This window comes from Cyrtonyx montezumae, unplaced genomic scaffold (assembly GCF_038088225.1).
Source record: "Cyrtonyx montezumae isolate F1298 unplaced genomic scaffold, pur_monq_1.0 scaffold_4, whole genome shotgun sequence".
Taxonomy (NCBI): domain Eukaryota; kingdom Metazoa; phylum Chordata; class Aves; order Galliformes; family Odontophoridae; genus Cyrtonyx; species Cyrtonyx montezumae.
Window position 1 is genome coordinate 34,334,329 of NW_027072045.1, and position 21,602 is coordinate 34,355,930.

Here is a 21,602-nt window from a genome sequence, read left to right on the forward strand (position 1 = left end):
GGCTGGAAGGCCGTGCCCAGAGGGTAGTAGTTAATGGAGTTAAGTCCAGCTGGCATCCTGTTATGAGTGGTGTCCCCCAAGGATCAGTTTTGGGGCCCATCTTGTTTAATATCTTTATTGATGACCTAGATGAGGGAATTGAGTGTACCCTCAGTAAGTTTGCAGGTGACACCAAGTTGGGAGGATGTGTCAAACTGCCTGAGGGTAGGGAGGCCCTTCAGAGGGATTTGGATAGGCTGAACAGCTGGGCTGAGCTCAATGGGAAGAGGTTCAATAAGACCAAGTGCCGGGTCCTGCACTTTGGCCACAATAACCCCATGCAATGCTATAGGCTTGGGGCAGAATGGCTTGAAGAATGTAAAGAGGAAAAGGACCTGGGGGTGTTGGTTGATGCTTGGCTCAACATGAGCCAGCAGTGTGCCCAGGTGGCCAAGAAGGCCAACAGCATCCTGGCCTGTATTAGAAATAGTGTAGCCAGCAGGAGCAGGGAGGTGATCATCCCCCTGTAGTCAGCTCTGGTGCGGCCGCACCTCGAGTACTGTGTTCAGTTTTGGGCCCCTCACTACAAGAAGGACATTGAGGCCCTGGAGCGTGTTCAGAGAAGGGCAACAAAACTGGTGAGGGGTCTGGAGCACAAGTCTTATGAGGAGCGGCTGAGGGAGCTGGGATTGTTTAGTCTGGAGAAGAGGAGGCTCAGAGGAGACCTTATCACACTCTACCACTTCCTGAAGGGAGGTTGTGGTGAGGAGGGGGTGGGCCTGTTCTCACAGATAACTAATGACAGGACAAGAGGGAATGGCCACAAGTTGCGCCAGGGAAGATTTAGATTAGATTTGAGGAAAATTTTTTTCTCTGAAAGAGTGGTCAGGCACTGGAATGGCCTGCCTAGGGAGGTGGTTGAGGCACCATCCCTAGTGCTGTTCAAGAAGCGTTTAGATGAGGTGCTAAGGGATTTGATTTAGTAGTTCAGTGGGTAGGGATGGTGATAGGAGGATGGTTGGACTTTGATCTTTTAGGTCCTTTCCAACCTAATGTATCTATGAATCTATAAGCCACTTTCTAGATGCCCATGCAGACTCTTACGAGCACAGGATGCAGGCTCCTGTACGTGACTAGTCAAAATGCACAGCTAATGTTTGTGATTATGTTGAAAAGTAGTTTTTTGTAGCTGAGAATTTGCACTATCAGATAGTGTTGTGGTCTTTGTATCTGTTGTGGTTTTGATGGAAATAAATAGGAGGCATTACTTTCATAGCATCTTATGTAAATGCTTCTTCACTATTATCTTGTGCTATGATTTTACAGAGCTTTACCTGTACAGAAAAAAAACAGAAAAATTTTCAGATTAGGACATTATTTTTTTAAACAGTGCTTCACAACCCAGAATTAAAATATTTCCAGTAAATCTGGTGGTGATGGAGAACATCAGCCTCCAACATATGACCCTTCACCTCAACACCTGCATTCTCCCTTGTGCTTTTCCAAAAGGGTTGTTTCTGAAAGTCACTCCAGTTTGATATATGCCCTGGCAGCACTTTTGGCATTGGGTGTTTTAGTTTATTTCCACAGAGATGAACAGTAATGGTAACAGTAATTCCAGTAAGTGTCCCAGATCTGCCACATCTTGCTCGCTGGGGTTGATGGAGACTGCTTCCTTTATAGCTTCATTATAAGTTGCCTTCTTAACTCTGCCTCCTGTGAGGTGGCATTTTGCAGTTATTTGTAGTCTTTTTCTCCCTACTGTACTTAAGGAAGGTAAAAAAAAAAAAAAAAAGTGTTTTTTTTTTAAAGATAACTTTTTCACAAATCACTGTCTGCTTTTCTCTCAGTGCAGGCCTGAACACAAACTCCAGTCTAGCTCTGCACACCAGCAGGGAAAAGAAGAAAAATACAGGCAGGAGCCAGATGGGTGGGAAGTGGAGTGACAGCCAGGCAGCGGAGATTCAACTGTGCCCATCGCTGCAACGCGCGGTGAGGCAAGGGAGCTTCTACGGTTGCATCAAAGCTGGGAGGGGGATAACGTAGAGCAACGCAGTGGCAGCCGAAGCAGTACCAGCCAGGCAAGTGAGGAAGCGACAGTGGAGGAAAGGGAGAGGCTGTTATGTTTAGCGCCGGTGGAGGGAGTCATTCCTGCAGCTGCACTTCCGGTCGGCATTTTGTTCTGAGGGAGCGAGAAAGCCATACGCACAGGATCCTATCCTATCTCATCTTATCCTATTCTTTCCTTTCTCTTCCCTTCCCAACTCCCCACTCCCATCTCCTCTCGGTACCGACTCACCGTGCCTAGGCGGTCCCCTCCCCCGCCCTTTTGCACTTGCACGCAGGGGCGGCCCTCTTGTCAGCATTGCCCCCGCCCCCCTCCCGCGGTTCGGACTGCGCGTCGGAACCTGTTCAGCCCGGCCCATGTTGATACTGTGAAGCAGGCTCAGGGGGAAGGGATTTGTCTTGGTCGCTCACCGCTCGGCTCTACATGTTTGCTCCACTGAGAAGGAGGCGGAAGAGGAACCAGCCCCCCTCCCGGCCCGGATTATTGTTGTTATATTATCTCTCCTCCTGTTCCGTGGTGGTGGTCTGGCAGCGGCTCCTCTGAGGAGGGAGAGAGTGGATTTCTCTCCCCCTCTCGGATTCTCGTTGGATTCAGACGACGATTTGCTCAGGTAAGCCCCCCCCCTTCTCTGCCCTCTCCAGTAGCAGGCCCAGCTCAGCCTAGGCGGCCTAGCACTGCGGGAGCAGAGAGGGATTAGTGGCTTTCCGAGGTAGAGGGGAATAGGTGGCAATTGGAAGTGTTTATTTCGTAGCTCCCCTTCCTTCTTGTTCGGGTTTGGAGGAGATTGGTTCCTCTTAGGCTGCCGGGAGGCCTAGGCCCGGTGGAGAGCGCAGGCCCGCTGGCCAGCGTCTTTATTCCAGCTTGGGGATTAGGAAGGCGAAACGGCTTCTCAGTAACAGGCCTCAGCCGAGAGAGGAGCAGGAGGAGGAGGGAACAATACAATTAGTCGTGAGTGTGCCATATTTATGACTTTACCAGGGTGAGGAAGTAAGGTCCCAGTGCAGACAGCCCTCTGAGCTGAGGTAGGAGTAAGTGGAGGGATAGGGGAGAAGGTGCAATGTAAATACATATCTTCGCCTTTTAACAAACTCAGTTCTGAATATTCAAAAGTTCGATTGGATATAGATTTATAATATGCAAATGTTTGAGCTCTAAATAAGATAGTGATTGATTAGTCTGTTAATAACTGTATATTTATAGTATGAAACTAGATTTTGTGGGGATATTGGCACAGCACAGGCACTTGCAGACCTAGGCAATACAGATAGGCAAGCATATTGTGTCAGGCTTAAACACATTTGTGTTATTTTATGTGCTGTAGGTGCTACAGGAATATGTACTCAAATCAGAAGAAATACTATTTTATGCTTTCTAGCAAACAGAAAATGGGAAAGAGGTTGTGTGTGAAGTAGTGCATTTATGACATTTCAGGGGTCAAGATGAAGATGGGATCTTACCTGAAGTTCTTGGGAATAGAACATTAATTCAATTAAGTGTTAAGTGAGAAGTGTTTAAAAAAGTCATCCTTTTTTGTCAGACTTGAAGTTGTTGTTGGCCTTTTGTGTCCATTATGTTTGAATATGTAGCTGCCACTTAAACAGGTCAAATGTGTTTTGTAAATGACTGTTGATTGTCAAGTCTTCATAAATAAGTGGTAGCTAATTTTCAGTTAAGTAAATCTTGGACTTACTGTGTGGTAGAGTTGACAGTTATTAATAATTGAGGTAGATTTAAAAACAAACACCCTGTGAACTAATAAAAATACTTCTCCAGAAATTACATAATTGAGGGAAATTTTAAGATACCAAGTTTCGTCTTTCATATAGAAAGTAAATTATAAATGGCAAACAAGTATCAACATCTTATAATTTGTCTTTCAAGTAGGTTTTTTACTTGTTCAGGTGGATCTGTTACAATAGTAAGTGGCTATTGTATCTAAGGAAGTAACTTTCTAGGGTATTTTGTTTAGAGTCTTAAACTGCTTTCATGCTTCTGTGTGCCTTGATATCCATTTAAAAGGATGAATATAGCTGTCACTTGGAAAGCATCTTTTTAATGATGTAAATCCATGTAGTAGTCAGTAGTGCGTCTGTGATTTGTATTAGTCAGAGAGCAGTTTGAATTTTTAAAGGCCTGAAGATCCTGCTGAGCCTCAATCTCAGCTTTCCTTTCTCCCTCCCGCTAATCTCCCATTCCTGTCTTTGTGCTGCCTGGTCCAGTTAACAGAGTCTCAGGCCTATATGCATGGAGAAGAAGCATTTACACATCAAAAAAGCAGCTTTTTATTTTGAAACTTTATTAATTGCAGAGGGTGCCGCTGGTTGTCTCAGAATGTCCCTACCTCCGTGTGCAGCTGAATTGCTGTTTTCTTTTAACTGGTAACATGTATAGGGGCTGAGTAATTCTGCTTTACAGGGAAGAGAGTACTGTGCAGAAGTAGTTGAGTAGTATTCATCATCAGGAAGCAACATTAGCTGTAGTGTTTCATCGTTTAAAATAACTCTTGTTTTAATAAAAATGTCTATATTAAACTAAGTGTAGTGAATTCTCTGATTTATGTTTTGTTCAAGGAGATTTGCTTTAAATATGTGAGAGATGAGCAGGAAATGAGCTACTGTAGTTACGTAGTTCCTGTCAAGTTTGTCTTTCCAGGGTTGTATTTGACTTTTTTCTTTTATCAAGCATTCGCTTGATAATAAATGCACCTGTTTTTAATATTGTAGAAGGGAAATTTAAGTTACTGTCTATTTGTGATTTATGTTTTTGTTTTTTTGAGCCATATATGATTAATTATACCACGAAAACAATTTGCAGATCCTTGTTCTGTATGAGCGCAACTTCATTACGTGTTTGGGACTCCGTGAACAATCATGTTCATATGACTTCTTGCAGAATCAAGGCAAGATGTAGTAATGTCTTTGAGTTGCAACCATGTTTTTTGTTGTTTGTATGACGATGAAGATAATGGAGCCTTAATCCTGAATGGTTAGTGTATATAATCCTCGATAATATAAATAAACTATATTTTGAAGGATACTAGATTAAAAAAATATATATTGTGAATTCATTTGAGACAGGGATTGGTGTAACAAGTTTCCTATTGCAATTTTCTGTATTCAGTGGTAAATGTGGTACTTCTGTATTATATATGTGAATATATATTTAATAGGGTTACTTATTGTGTAATAAATAGGTAGTTTAATATTAAATGCAAAGTTAGTGGACTAGTAACTAGAAGGAGAAATTATACTTTGATTCTGAATATTTAGAGCTAAGAAGAAATTGTTTTCAAATTCAGAACTTTATGCTTTCTAGAAAATATTTTAGAGGAATATTTTCTGTGTTCATCAGTGTGTAGACATTTAGACAGTGATTATGAAAACAGAAAAATATGAGTTTGGATAACTTTAGAGTTTGGTGTCTGGTGGGTGTGAGGTGGATCTTCTAGTGTTATAATAGCTATTTACTGACACAATTAGAAATATTTAACATAAAAAAAAAACACCTGTCCATTTCAGTATGATACAACTTACTTTCAGTCTTCCTTTTATAAATGCCTTTATTAGAAGTAGTATGGGTTAGGTTGGCTTCTGATTTTGAATAATCAGCAGTAAGGAACACTCAATTGCATGGAAAAGAACTTGCAAGGAGGATTTTGAAATTGGTGATAGAGAGTTATTACATAATATACAGATACAGTAATTGAAAAAGGAAGTCCTTCTGAAATTACAGTATTATAAAACTTTTAATACAATTCATCTATATTAGTGTTAATATTTTATTAGCATTACGACTATATTTAGTAGATGATTCTGACCTGCAAAATATATGGGAGAGAAGTGCTTTATATTGATATCCTGCACTTTGGCCACAATAACCCCATGCAATGCTATAGGCTTGGGGCAGAATGGCTTGAAGAATGTAGAGAGGAAAAGGACCTGGGGGTGTTGGTTGATGCTTGGCTCAACATGAGCCGGCAGTGTGCCCAGGTGGCCAAGAAGGCCAACAGCATCCTGGCCTGTATTAGAAATAGTGTAGCCAGCAGGAGCAGGGAGGTGATCATCCCCCTGTACTCAGCTCTGGTACGGCCGCACCTCGAGTACTGTGTTCAGTTTTGGGCCCCTCACTACAAGAAGGATATTGAGGCCCTGGAGCGTGTTCAGAGAAGGGCAACAAAACTGGTGAGGGGTCTGGAGCACAAGTCTTATGAGGAGCGGCTGAGGGAGCTGGGATTGTTTAGTCTGGAGAAGAGGAGGCTCAGAGGAGACCTTATTGCACTCTACCACTTCCTGAAGGGGGGTTGTGGTGAGGAGGGGGTGGGCCTCTTCTCCCTGATAAATAACGACAGGACGAGAGGGAATGGCCACAAGTTGCGCCGGGGAAGATTTAGATTGGACCTGAGGAAGCATTTCTTTTCTGAAAGAGTGGTCAGGCACTGGAATGGCCTGCCTAGGGAGGTGGTCGAGGCACCATCCCTAGCGCTGTTCAAGAAGCGTTTAGATGAGGTGCTAAAGGATTTAATTTAGTAGTTGGGTAGAGATAGTGATAGGAGGATGGTTGGACTAGATGATCTTATAGGTCCTTTCCAACCTTATGAACTTATGAACTTATGATGTCTGCTATGCCCCAGAAGTGGTGCAATTGTATTTGAGGAGTTTGTGCAAGACACACAATTTGTATCTCACTTCGTGTCTCAACTGTTCACTGTGGAACATCTCAATAAAGAAAAAAATTAGAGAAAAAGAAGGGGAGAAAAGATTTGGATAAAGCTGTGTGTAGAAGCTAAAGGGAATTCTAGTCAAATTGAATTTAGTTGTTGTCACTGTACTTGAAGGTGACTATTTGTTTTACACAAATGACAGTTTTAAAAAACATAAACTGAAGAATATTCTTCGTGTTAGTCTTTCAGTCAGAAGAATTTGTAGAAGATTATTTTTATTGCTTTTAATATTTGTCAGTTGGTTCTAAGTGTTGCTGTTTTTCTTAAATCACAGAGAATCACAGAGTCATAGGGGTTGGAAAGGGCTTCTGGAGATAATTTAGTCCAACTCCCCTGCTAAAACAGGTTCCCTACAGCGAGTTACACAGGAAAGCATCCAGACGGGTCTTGAGTATCTCCATAGAGGGAGAACACACAACCTCTCTGGGCAGCCAGTTCCAGTGCTCTGTAGCCGTTAAAGTTCTTCTGCATCTTTGTACAGAACCGTGTTTCAGTTTTTGCCTGTTGCTCCTTGTTCTGCTGCTGGGCACTGTTGAAAAGAGCCTGCCCCCATCCAGTTGACTCCTCCTCATTAGATAGAATCATAGAATCACCAAGGTGGAAAAAGACCTACAAGATCATCCAGTTCAACTGTCTACCTATCACCAATATTTCTCTCTAAACCATGTCCCTTAACACAGTGTCTAAATGTTCCTTAAACACCTCCAGGGTTGGTGAGTCCACCACCTCTCTGGGCAGCCCATTCCAGCACCTGACCACTTTATATTTCTAGATTATTTATATTAGATATTTATATGCATTGATTATTATCTCTCAGCCTTCCTCCAGGCTGAACTGTTACAGTGCTCTTAGCTGTTCATCGTATGGGAGATGCTCCAGGCCCCTCATGATCTTTGTGGCCCTTAGCTGAACTCTCTTTAGGAGACCCTGGTCTTTTCTGATATGATGAGCCCAGAACTAGATACAGTATTGTATGGGAACTGTTGAATCACAGCCTGAAACACTGATTGATCACCTGAGGTGAGCACTGAGTCAGCCACAGGAGCACAGGTGAAGGCAATTCACCTGTGTGACCAGAAGGGGTGGAGTCTGTCTCCACCTCTCCTAGACCTCATTTAAGGGCTGATCCCCACTGGGGAGGGATTTCTTTATGGAGATTGCTCCTTTGGAGTTTTTCCACTGTGAGCCTGGGACATGGGTGAGTATTCAATCTGTTTTTGATTATTCCCTTCCACTGTGATAATCTTTATAGTTATACATCCTGATTACTGTACTACTTTGAATTGCTTAGTCTGTTAACTATACAAGTATTTTAAATGTGACCTCACCAGGGCAGAGTAGAGGGGAAGGATCATCTCCTTTAACCTGCTGGCCATGCTCTTCTTAATGCACCCCAGGATCCTGTTGGCCTTTTTGGCCACCAGAGCACACTGCTGGCTCATGGCTAACCTGTCATCCACCAGGACACCGAGGTCCCTCTTCTCTGAGTTCTCCAGTAGGTCAGCCTCCAACATGTACTGATGCACATGGTTATTCCTCCCTAGGTGCAAGACTCTACACTTGCTCTTGTTAAACCTCATCTGGTTCCTTTCTACCAAACTCTTCAGCCTGTCCAGGTCTTGCTGAATGGTAGCACAGCCTTCTGGCATGTCAGCCATTCCTCCCATCTTTGTATCATCAGCAAACTTGCTGAGGGTGGACTCTATCCCCTCATCAATGAAGATGTCAGTTCTTAATTCTTTATATTGTTATTTATATATATTTCATATTACTGCTGTGGTTTGATGTGAAGCACATCATGGTATTTGCAGCAGTGTATATGTGTAGGAATGCAACGTATTTTACAGGAACAGTGTTAGAAAAGACATTATGCTGCAAAGTCAAGGATTCTAGATAAGGAAAGAACAGGCTAAGACTTGAGAAATAAATATAATCCAGCCCCCTTTTCCATACACCGGGCCTTTACATTATTTTTACCCCTTACCCTTATGGTCACAATTCTGTGCCTCAAACAGTGCGTGGGAAATGTCAGCTGACTAGTGTACTGCTACAACCTAGTTTATATATTTGTTTTTCTTTGTCATTCAGTGTGCAGCTTGCTGCTTTATCATCTGCTGTATAGCATCCAAATATTTCAGTTTATGTTGAATTGTTTTCATCTATTCATTTTTAGAGATTATCACCTTAATATGTATTTGTGCTTCACAAATGTTAGAAAATGTTTCTTTAGCATATCAGGAAAATATTATTTTCATTTTACATATGGAAGACTGAAACTGAATCAAAATTGTGAGTTTAAAAAGTGAATATAGATCTTGTGTGTCATTTGATGTGCTTTGTTCTTTTTTTTAGTTACTTTATAGCACATAATGAGTTCATAATGTTATTTTCTTTGATTTTATTTGTAGCTATGTGGGGCTTGCACTTCAATGTATCTGGCCCGTTGTTTCCCATGCTGCATCCCTAAGAAGTATAGAATGGGTTTTCACTGATGACCTTTTCAGTTTCAACTATACTAATCATTCCAAGATCTGAACAGAAATAGTTCTCCTGTCCTGAAAAGTTAAAAAGAATCTCCCTCTATAATGTGAAGAAATCAAAATATTTTCACTAAGATCTGAGACCCTAACTAGATAATAATCTAAAACCTTCAAGTGATTCAATGGCTTGTCTGCAACATTGGAAACATTCAAAATGCTACTTCTCTTCAGTTACTAGCTCCTGATTGAATGTCCTAAGGATTGGTTGTTAGCTGTTAAGGATGAAACTCTGTCTCTTAAAGTTGTAATTATTGTAGTTCATGTAAATTGGTTGAATGGATACCTCTGCATCAGACCATTTCATTGTAATGTCAGTCTGTTGTCCAATTAATATTTGTGTTAACTTGTATGACTTTAAACAGAGTTTATTCTTTAGTCTGGAGGCTCTGGGTATATTATAGAACAGGTAGAACAAGTTTCCAGCAGATTTATTGGATGGAGTTTTTAAAAATTGTTTTTACTAAGAAATCTGAAGAACATACAGTTAATGAAGTATAACATCCCACAGAAATAAGCTGCTCTTGCTGTGTAACTAATTTGTTTCATGACCATCATCTGTCACGTACTACAAACAAAGCAGAGGTCCTGTGTGAAGCAAAATCAGTATATGATCATTTAATGAAAGATAATGCACAAGGGACTGAATTATAGGTGCAAGCATCCTTAGTTTTGATGTTTCTTAATACTTGGCTTTATACTTCTAATCTTCTCTTTTTTTTTTAATGTAATTTATCAAACTCCTTCAGTGTTACATTAGCACATGCCTGTGACAGTGTTACCTCTGTCTCTTATGTCTAAGCTAGCAATTATCTCCTCTATTGAATAGATACTCAGGATAAGTTTTCAAGTAGTTCGTCTGAAATTTTATTTTCAGATGTTGGATTTCAGTAGACTGTCCCACTTTATGAATGTTTTCTTCCATTCAGATATGTTGCTCTCTCTTTCTTCAGAGATGCTTTCTGGATATGGGGAGAGGAGTTCAGAGACATATCATCAGATGCTATGTACAGTAACTGCCTTAGTACCTGTTGGAAAAATAAGCCAATTTTCTTTTGTCTAAAACTTGAGAAATTTTTGATACGATATTGTCATGGTTTTGGCTGGCTCCTCTTTCAAGAGGCTTGTATGATCTTGTGTTTTGGATTTTTGATGAAAATAGTGGTGAGAACAACTCAAACCATTGGTGTGTTACAGAGCAGTGCTTACATAGTCAAGGGCTTATTTTTATTTTACTGCTTGTGTAGCCCTGTCAGCAAGGAGGCTGGAGTTATACATGAGCAGTTGGGAGGGGACACGGCCAGGACAGCTGACCCAGACTTGATTCCATACAATGTGATGTGATCCTCAGCAATAAAAGCTGGAGAGAAGGAGGAGGAAGAGTGGGGGAGAATCTTTGGAATGATGGCATTTATCTTCCCAAGAAACAGTTATGTGTAATGAGCCCTGCTTTCCTGAAGTGGCCTGTTGATGTGAAACAGTGAATGAATTCTTTGTTTTGTGTTGCTTGCTCATGTGGCTTTTGCTTTACCTAGTAAACTGTCTTTATCTCTGCCCATGAGTTCTTGTGCTTCTACCTTCCCAGTTTTCTCCCCCATCCCACCCTGCAGTGTGTGCAAGAGGTTGTGTGATCCTTAGTTATCTGCTCGGGTTAAACCATGACTCTCTTAAAACTGTAATAAGAACACATGGAGAGTGCTTTGTGGAGATATAAAATGAGGTTTCACATTTGTTTTGTCTGAATGGAAAATTAAAAATCTGCCTAATGATTTGTTTGTTAAATTTCTTGCTCAAAGTAAGGAGACAGTATTGTGTTCAGTTTTGGGCCCCTCACTACAGGAAAGATGTTGAGGCCCTGGAGTGTGTCCAGAGAAGGGCAATGAAACTGGTGAGGGGTCTGGAGCACAAGTCTTATGAGGAGCGGCTGAGGGAGCTGGATTGTTTAGTCTGGAGAAGAGGAGGCTCAGAGGAGACCTTATTGCACTCTACCACTTCCTGAAGGGGGGTTGTGGTGAGGAGGGGGTGGGCCTCTTCTCCCAGGCAATGAATAGGACCTGGGGAAATGGCTGCAAGTTGTATTAGAGGAGGTTTAGGTTGGACATGTGGAAAAACTTTTTCTCTCAGAGTGGTCAGGCACTGGAATGGCCTGTCCAGGGAGGTCATGGAGTTGCTGTCCCTTGAAGTGTTCAAGAGGCGTCTAGATGAGGAGCTGCGAGATATGGTTTAGTAGCCTGTGGTAGCAGTGGTAATGAGAAGACAGTTGGACTAGATGATCTTATAGGTCATTTCCAACCTTGTGATTCTTTGATTGCTTTTTACTACAGTGGATACTAGGTGTGTGTATATATATTAGGGAAATGAATAATCTCCTACTGGCATACTCAGTGATGATTGATTCTTTCTGTTAAAGAAAACTCAAGCAAAAATTTCCATGCTGGGTGATTGCCCTTTAGTCACTAACTCTTTTGATAAAGCTTAAAAGTCAAAAGGGTTAATTAACTCTTAATTTCTGACCTTCAAGTCGTTTGAACATCTGTATTTGGGGGAAGACTTTAAAACTTAAATGAGGTAACTTTTACATTATTTTGTTGCCGTTTGAAAGTGTGATTAAAAAAAAAATTGAGCAAGTTACTGGTGAATGAAGTTATCTGGCTTCTCTGATTTTAGGTCTTAAAGTTGAAAAATGTATATGCAACAGGATGTTCCAAGTAAGTAGAGTCCTAAGCAGTGAGATGTAGACTCTTCTGGTGGCCATTCACTACTTATATGTGCAGTGTTGATTCTTTCAAATGTGGAAAAGACAAGAACTGAGGTTGCAGGTGTTTGAATGGGTGAGCACATTGGGGAGTGGTGCATTTGGAACTAAGCTCACAAGGATAAGGAAGAAATGGAAGATTAAAGGGCAAGAACTTTGGATGAAGAGACTGCAGAGACAGGCAGTAAAAGAAGGGGCAATCTTATGACTTATAAGCAGTTTTATCTTTCCCTCTGAGTGAGAAATGGAACAGTGAATGTCTTCTGGAAGTATAGTTGTTCTCATGAGAACCAGGTACTTGGAAATATTGACAACCTACAGAACTGGAGCACTAACTCTTTAAATCCCATAACATGATGTTACAATGTGGAATACTGATAATGAAAATCATAAGACCATGATATAGGACAGACACAAGTGTCCTTAGTGAAGATTCTGTAAGAGCTATAAAATAACTTTAGCAAGAAACAGAGACAAAAGGGTACTCTAAAATTGGGTGTGCAGTCAAATGAAACAGTTTAAGGACAAGAATGGATGAGGAGTCTGTACTGAGAGGCCAGAAAGGGAAGGAGGAAAAAATTGCTGGAAAAACCTGAAGTACAAAACAAGTATTGGCTGGGCAAGTGAGCATTATTTCACATCCAGGAATACATGGAGCTCTTATTGTAAGAGAAAATGGTAAGGAGTTGTGTAGTTCAGATTCTGTGTAGTCTGCATTTCATCTGCAATACGCCTATTTTACTAATTGCATGGATTGAAAGTAGCCTCTAACGTATCTTTTTAAAAAGAGTTACCTCCTCCTCCCACCCCAAAAAGAAAACCCAAACAAAACTAACAAAAACAGTTTTAAACAGGTTAAATTAATGTCTCTCAGGACTGTCTTAAGATATTGTTGATCATGTTCTGTGGGATACACTCCTGAGATTGCTTCCATTCCTATTTTTTAAAATGACTAAATTTTCTTATTTCTCTTTGGTCTTTAATGTAAACACAGCTACAAAGGACTATAAAGTCAAATCCTTAATTTCCTCAAACATTTATTGTGTAACATTTGTTAAGCATTCCAATATTAAAATATAATTTTTAAAAATTCTTTTCAGGAGATTATGCCATCTTGCAAGCTAGTAACTGAGACAGAAAAGTTGTTCATTATCTTTATAATTTTGGAAGTCCAAATAACGCAACTGTAGGCTCTGACTTTTTTAAATCATAATGTGTATGATAATGTTAGAGCAAATGTTATTAAACTTGTATACAAGTGTGACTAATCAGTGCTTCAAATTGGGTGTCAGAACATGCAGGAAAAAAAATAACACAAAAATACTTACTATTAGAAATAGAATCAGATTCCCAAGAATGGCTTTTCTTTTTTTCTTGACATCTGATCTCCATCCTCTTTTGCTTCACGCTTCTCTTTTGTTATACTTAAAGTTGGACTGTCATGTATGTAACAGACCTTACAACTTTATAGATTGTTTCATTTCCAAAGTAGATTGGGCCTGTGATTAGAAAATGTTATGTGATTATATAATCAAAAGACTCAAAATTTTTGAGCGTGAGGGGGTATTTCTTAACTTTTGATTGACTTTGCAAATGTGATCTTTTAGCCTGGGGTATTTCCTGGTGGAAGTCTTAAAAACTTTGAGTTAATTCAACAGATAATCAAATCCATTGGTTTGCTCCTTTCCTCTGAAATCACTAATTAAATTCCTATCCACTCTAGAATACTTGACAGGTTCTGACTTAAGTTCAGAGATTTGAAGTTTACTGTCTGGAATTAGAGCCAGTTCACCCATCTCTTTTCCTTCAGCTGTCTCTTTTGCCACCTGATCCACCATCTTATTCCCAGTTTCCTATGCAGTGTTACCTTTATAATAAAGTTTTCTTTGGCATGCTTAATTTGTTTTCCTTATGCATGAGCAGACTTTCATCTTTTGAGATAGTACTATGAGAGTGTACCACCCCAAATGCATACTTAGAATCTGTCTGTATATTTAAGGCTCTTGTGAAGGCAGTTATTTCAGCCTTCTGAGAGGAAGTCTCTACAGGTAATGGTTTTGCTTCAATTACCTTGTCAGTAGTAGTTACTGCATACTCTGTCTTGTGGTTTCCATGTCTCACAGAACTACTTCTGTTGATGAATCCAGGAATCCTCAGCACTATCCAATGGTTCCTCCTTTAGGTCTGGTCAACTGGCACAGACTGTCTTCAAGCAGTCACATTCTGCTGACTCAGAAGTAGCTTCACGTCAGTGTTCTGGGTGTTCAGCAAATTACTTCCTTCTGTTCTGTTCCAAGTTCTCTGATCAGTTGAGCTTTCTGTTGAGAATCTTGATAAACATTTAAACCAAGAAAATTCAGCAAACTCGCAGTCCATTGTACACAGTCCTCTTTTGTTATGTGGCATCCACATACTGCAGTAAAGTTCCACCTTGGGATGGAAGAACCCAAGTCTTGAGCTCAAAGCTGACTGGTTCTCAAAAATCATTGGGCTGTTCCTACGACCCTAGGTAACACTGTCCAGGTTAACTGAGTCTTTTCTCCCTGTATTGGGGTTTTCCTACTCAAAGGCAAATTACTTTAGACTTTCTTTGTCAAAACCAGGCAGAAAAAGGTATCTTTCAAATCCAGAATGGTGAACCCCACCTACATATTCCTTAACTTGGTTAATAAAATGTATGGATTTGCCACCACTGGGTGTGTACCTTCAACAATCCTATCAACTGACCTCAAATTTTGTACCAAATGATAGCTCTTGCCATCTGATTTTTTTTTCACTGGCAAGACAGGGATGTTGCATTTAGATTCACAATAATAGAACTTCACAAGTTACCTATTATTTCTTTTATTCCTCTACAGTCTTGTACCCTCAAAGGCTACTGTTTTTACCCTCTCTGGGCTGGCTCCTGCTCTCAAGTTCTATTAGGCTGCATTTTGGTTCTTCCAGGAGTCCTGATGACCACATTCCTGGGTGTAAAGCAAGCAAAGGTGGTGACAGAGCCTTTATTTGAGGTAGAGGTGCTACAGAAAGAGATATTAGAGATAAGGGGGATGAACTCACCCCTCCCAGCGACCCTTTAGGCCAAGGAACGCAGCTGCCTCTTGTTCGAACACTGGTGCACAGGCTCTGAGCGTATCTGTGCTCCCGGAAGCACCGCTGAGAGGGAGAGCAAGAGAACGGGTGGATCTGGGCTCCTCCGCTCGGGTCACTCAGATGCTCATTCACTGGCTCAGGCTGTGACCAGGCAATCCCACTACACTGGGTATACCTAATTCAGGATTTCTATAACTTCCAGGGATCCAACTTTGTTTTTCCCAGTATGGGTTAAAGCCAGACTTAATTTAAATCAGTTGGTCTTTGTCAACTATTTATGGGCTGGTTTGGCCCAGTTCCATGACAATTGGGGCAGGGGGACCCATGCCCTGGGAAAGGGAAAAAGGAAAAGGGAGGTAGGCCTAAAAACCAAACAGCAACAATCTGAGAAAGAAAGCTAATTTACTAAGATATTGCAATGCAAGATAACACAATATAATATAATTGGAACTGAAGCTAACAAATCAAACAAAATGAGAGAGTGCATTTGAAAACTGAAGGCCTTATGCTAAACGCTGAAGGTGAGACAGTTAGGGAGCACCCACTTCTGAGTCAATCCAAAAAGAAGAGCCTGTGTCTTGTGACATGCGAACAGTTTATCTTTCTCTCTGAGCAGAAAACAGAAAAATGCAAAGAAACGCAAAGTCCTCTGGGGTATGTAGTTCTCTTCTGAGACAGATGTACCCAGAGCTACCACTGACGCACAGGGCTGGAGCATTAACTCTTTAACTCCCAGTGCACTATGTGATGTTTTTATGATTTGTTATTGGTATTCCACATCATAACATGACAGTCTTCCTTGACCCTTAGCTCTAATTTTCGTTATTGATTTTAATCTCTGCATCCATTTGTCCTAATAAGTCTCATATACAGGAATTTGTGTTCCTACTTGTTTTCCCAGCCTGTATTTAATTGGTCTTAAGAAGTAAGCCTTTTCTTGTTGGCCAGTAGTTCCTACTACTGTTACAAAAATCGGCATCTATGGATAATAACTCCTGGTGTAGCACAGAGTAAGAGGTACCTGTATCCATCAGAAAATTAGTCTCTTTACCCTGCTCCCCTAGCTGCATTTTATCCAGTGACTGCTAGGGTAGTCTTCCTGGTTTCCCATTACTCAGCTTTTGCTATAAGAGAAAGTTTCCTCAGTCTGGGACAGCTTCTCCACCAATGTTCCATTTCCCTGCAATTTGCACACTGCTTTTATTCCAGTGGGGAAGTAGAGATTGAACCCTCACTGGGCCCTTCCAGGCTGGCCTGCCCCCTCCACCCCCCCAGAGTTCTCTGAATCCTCAGGCCCTGTTCTAGTGCAGAGGCAGTAGCAGCTGCTATTGTTCTTCCCAATTTCTTTAATTACAATTGCTGTTTCTATATACTCTCTAAGCCTTTTCAATTTCTCCATAAGTTCATAAGTTCATAAGGTTGGAAAGGACCTATAAGATCATCTAGTCCAACCATCCTCCTATCACTATCTCTACCCAACTACTAAATTAAGTCCTTTAGCACCTCATCTAAATGCTTCTTGAACAGCGCTAGGGATGGTGCCTCAACCACCTCCTTAGGCAGGCCATTCCAGTGCCTGACCACTCTTTCAGAAAAGAAATGCTTCCTCAGGTAATGCTTCCTCCTCCAGGTCCCTTACTTCTTCTGGTTCCTTTAACCTATTATATATTGCTCATCTTTGCCTTCCTCAGCCTGTCTTTCCCAAATCTCTTTCACTTTCCTATTCTTAATCATTATACAAAGTTATTTCAGTTTCACCTCCAATCCCAGAAGCTTCCAGTGCTTACACTGGGAGATCGGGTTTCCTAGATCTCTGCAGATGAAGACCATTCTCTCCTCCCCCCCCACCCCCTTAGCAAGTAACACACCATTTACATCAGGAGTCTCCACCCGTATTTCCCCCCCCTCCCCCCTTTTTCTCTCAGAGTTCCATTTGCAAGCTGCAGGGGGGGGCAGGGTTCTCTTACCAGCACCCTTCTGCTTTGGTTGGTGCAGTTCACAAGCTCTAATACACTCCGCATTGGTCAGTTGTCCCTCCTAGGTAATGGAATCCACCAGCTCTCTCAGGGCAAAGAGAGTTCACTGAATTCCTTCAGGGAACCAAAACCAATATCTCTTAACAAGATGACAATTTCAGTTGTTAATTCTAGTTCTTAAACTCATCATTTTCCTTAACCCTTTGACTGTGTTTTCCTTTCTTTTCCCTTCCTTCCCTCCCCCTCCACTCTTCATACCACCAACTGCAATTCCATATATACACCATCAATTACACTTCCTATACCATCAAAACAGTTTGACCACTTCCTTTGAAAACCACAGGTCAAACAATACAGTTCTCCAACTTCCATAAACATCTAGAACTTAATCTCACAATTAGGACATTCAATTATAAAGGAAATAACAAGACCAGGTTTTATGTTCCCGGTTTCTTATTCAATGTTACCCCTGGCTCAGCAGCAAAGTCTCTCCAGTGAGTGAAAATACAACTCGGAGGGGTCTTTCCAGGAATTTCTTTAGAAAATAGCTTTTATGGACAAGGAGTTAGCTCAGCCTGTCTTAGGTTTCAGGGTGAACATCCCTTGTTTTGCTGGGTAATGGAATCTACCTACTTCCCCAGGGCACAGGAACACCAAATTCCCTGGAATAGGAGTCTTAACCAGGATGTTTAAAGTACTCCTGTCTTGCTAGGACAAGAGTTCCACAAATTTCACTTTTACAACGCAAACATTTAACTATCATAAAGCAGCAGCAGTAACCAGTACAGTTTACACAAGAAAACCAGTTTAGACATTTACTCCTTCCACAAAGTTCATCACTTTCCTGACAAGCCCCTTCTAGCAGTACAATGTTACAGTGACCCATTTTACCCTCAACTGTAAATGTCATACCCAATATGGCTACTGTACCAGGGACTGCCATGGTTTTATGATTTTGTTGTTATCTGTATTCCACATCACATCATACCATCATGTGAGGCACTCCAGTTAAAGAGTTAATGCCCCAAGTCCATGGACTGCTGAATTTCCAGGACCCTGGTTCTCAGAAGAGAACTCCATAACCCAGAGGACTTCACTTTTCAGTTTTCCACCCAGAAGGAAAAATAAAACTGCACACAAGTCCCAAGACTCTCTCTTTTGCTGTTCATCTAAGCAGTGGAGGTTCCCTAGCCATCTTGTCTTCAGCTTCAGTGTAAGGCCTTTGGTTTTGGACACTCTCATTTTATTTGATTTATTAGCTTCAATTTCAACTATATTAGAATGCAAAATACAATATATTTAGTAAATTAATTTTCCTCCTCAGATCATTGCTGCTGTTTTGTTCTCAGGCCCAACTCCCTACCCTTTCCCCTTCTCCTGGGTATGGGTCCATGGATCCTCTGCCCCATTAGTCATGGAACCAGGCCAAACCAGCGCATGAACTATTGACAGGGCCTAATCTCCATTAACCTCCAGGCAGATTCACAGTTGCCATCCCATGCTGAAATAAATTACCAGTTCAGTGCCTTCAGGGCTGATATACACTTCCTACTGCTGTGCACTGTAGTACCCATTCTGACTTACGAGTGTGTCCCCAAGGCCTTAACCAGAGAAAAGAATCCAAACTTCAGGAATACCTTTACCTAGAGGGCCTTGTCTGCTCCTGCAGTGATCCACCTGAGAGTTGGAGTCCCTCCCAGACAAGCTGCCAGTGGGCCCAGGGAGTCCTCCTCTCGGTGGGTCCCACAGCCAGAGATTCTCCTGGCTGGCTTGCCAATTGAAGCCAAGAATACCAACAAAGTAACTTGACACACCAATAAGTTATGTCAAGCAGGTATTCCCTTTACTACAGCACTGGGTGCATGGGGATCACTCCACCAAACACGCACCAAGGAAAGTGCCAACTATGCATTTATAGGCACAGTGCATACGTATTAATCACAATTCCAGGAAATTGGGTACATATGCATTGTATGCCCCCCCTTCTGAGCACACATCCTGGAATGTGGGGAAGGTCTCTGGGCACATTTGGTGGTAGCTGAATGAAGGCTATTGCAAAAACTTCAGGGGGTTGCATTGTGTCACAACAGCAACTCCACCTCCTTATATTCACAGGACTCCCATATTGAGTTGCAAACAACAGCTCTACTTAACTTCACGTGACCTTGCATTTCTATGGCCCCTGTGTTCCTTCCTAAAGTTACCTGTTCACACAAGCTATGAGGCCGAGTTTTAACAAGGCTATACATTGTCTCCTGTCAGTCTCTGCAGGGGTGGACAAAGACATTCCATGAAAGCCTGCGGGACCTGAATGAAAGACCTAGAGACGGCAGACCCAGTGCCTTGAAAATGTTACAGACAACATGGGCATCCCCACTTAGGATCCAAATTACGGCTACCGATAATGAGATAAGACCTGAGATTGGTTGTGAGAACAATCTTGTGCTCCCTGCCCCTGAGAACCTAAAACCAGGCACCAATTAAATAAGATGGCCCTGGAAGGTGCAGGTAGGACCACAATGGTGTGGCCTACTTTCACCTTGGGGGAGATTATTGGGGGGGGTTGATAGCCCCTCCGGTAATTGGTACATGGCCTACTGAATTAATGACCAACACTCCAGCCTTTATTGCTAAGGGGATCCCTATCATGTCTCTGTGGCAGATCAGGATACCCCCTTTGGTGCCTGATATAGTCATGCAGCCACAGACATCGGGTCAGAGGGTTTGGTACAGGCAGCCAGGGCATGCCCCTGTACAAGCTGAAGTGTTGACCCAAGACAGGAATACAGCCTGTATCTTACCCTGGAGGGCAGATCTTCCCCTCTTGCTATTTCTGAAACACTTATATTACTCCCCATAAGTTTATGAGTCGCCAGAAGGAACCAAATAATGCTGAAGTGTTCCAGAGTTGCTATAAGATCATGTGCAGCATCTGGTGATGGTCTAACCGGGACTGATGGAGCATAAGATGGACCTGCACTGTGTGATCACATGCTTCCAGTAGATACCACCGAGCACTGGCCCAAAGAAGAGTTCGACTGATATGCCAATCATCACTCATCTCAGATTACATTGATATGCATTGCAACTGGCAATTATGTAAGCATCGCGATGTATTGGGTCTCTGTATCAAGGAGGGCTCACCCTATAGTTACTTGTTCACATTGTGAAGGGGTGGAGTGTATGGGAACTGTTGAATCAGGGCCTGAACCACTGATTGGTCACCTGAGGCTAGCACTGAGTCAGCCATGGGGGTACAGGTGAAGGTGATATACCTGTGTGATTGGAAGGTGTGGAACCTGGCTCCACCTCTCCCAAACCCTATTTAAGGGCTGACCACCACCAGGGAAGGATCTCTTCTAAGAGATCTCTCTCGTGTGGAGTCATGGCAAGTCTCTACCATCATAAAGGTGAGCCTCTTTCTTTTGCTAGTTGTCTGTATACCATCTACATAGGCCTACTAAAAATATATTATCTTCCATACTGTTTTCATTGAGTACCATCCTTGGGGGGGTTATTTGCTCTACACCCTCATAGTGGGGGCGCCATTTAGGGTGTCTGAGGCACAGACTCAGATGTGGACAATCCAAATGGTTTATTACAGGTTCTAACATCCCTTATATACTTTCCCAAGTTTTCTCTTGTAACTTTCTCACCCACCTTTACATATCAACATGCATCAACATATCAAAATACTCCCCAGACACTCCTTAACTATGCATACAGGCACTTATCCACTCAGGGCCATGAGTCATTCCAAGCCATGCACTTTTTCTCCAATTGGGGTCTGTCATCACACAGCTTACTCGAACTTGTTTTCCTTTTCTTTTGGAATGTCCTTGGTTCTCAGCCTTCCTTTCTCATGCTGTTTATCTTGCTCCACAGCTTCTGCTCTGAATGTACTTTGTATTCTGACAGTGGGGCACCTCCCCCAGTAGGCTCTCTCACCAGCTGCAGAAGGAAGTTATGTTCCATACGCTCTAGAAACCTCCTAGACTGATGCTTCTGTGCTGTGTTGTATTCCCAGCATACGTCAGGAAAGTTGAAGTCCCCCACTAGGACAAAGGCTGGCACTTGAGCAGCTCCTGCCAGCTGCTCATAGAACATCTCATCTGTCTCTTCATCCTGGTTAGGTGGTCTATAACAGACCCCCACCAAGGTGTCTGCCTTGTCAGCCCTTCCCCTGATCTTTACCCATAGGGATTCAAACTTATCATCCCCAGCCACAAGCTCAGTAACATCAAAGCACTCTCTAACAGAGAGAGCCACACTACCACCCCTCCTTCCTTGTCTATCTTTTCTGAAGAGCTTGTAGCCATCCATTGCACTCCAGTCATGGGAGCAATCCCACCACATTTCCATAATGGCAACTAGGTCATAGTTTGCCTGCCACACAATGGCTTCCAGCCCTTCTTGATTGTTGCCCATGCTGCATGCATTGGTGTAGATACACTTCATCTGAGCCCGATGCCTC

General features: G+C 42.1%; 1 protein-coding gene across 1 annotated transcript in view; it reads left to right on the forward strand.

The window, feature by feature from the left end:
- Positions 1–2,642: 2,642 nt before the first annotated feature.
- LOC136055224 (nipped-B-like protein) overlaps positions 2,643–21,602 on the forward strand; it is a 270,748-nt gene continuing 251,788 nt past the window's right edge. Inside the window, exon 1 of the mRNA XM_065746940.1 lies at positions 2,643–2,657. The gene's annotated coding sequence lies outside the window, so the exon portion shown is untranslated. The remainder of the gene's footprint in view (positions 2,658–21,602) is intronic.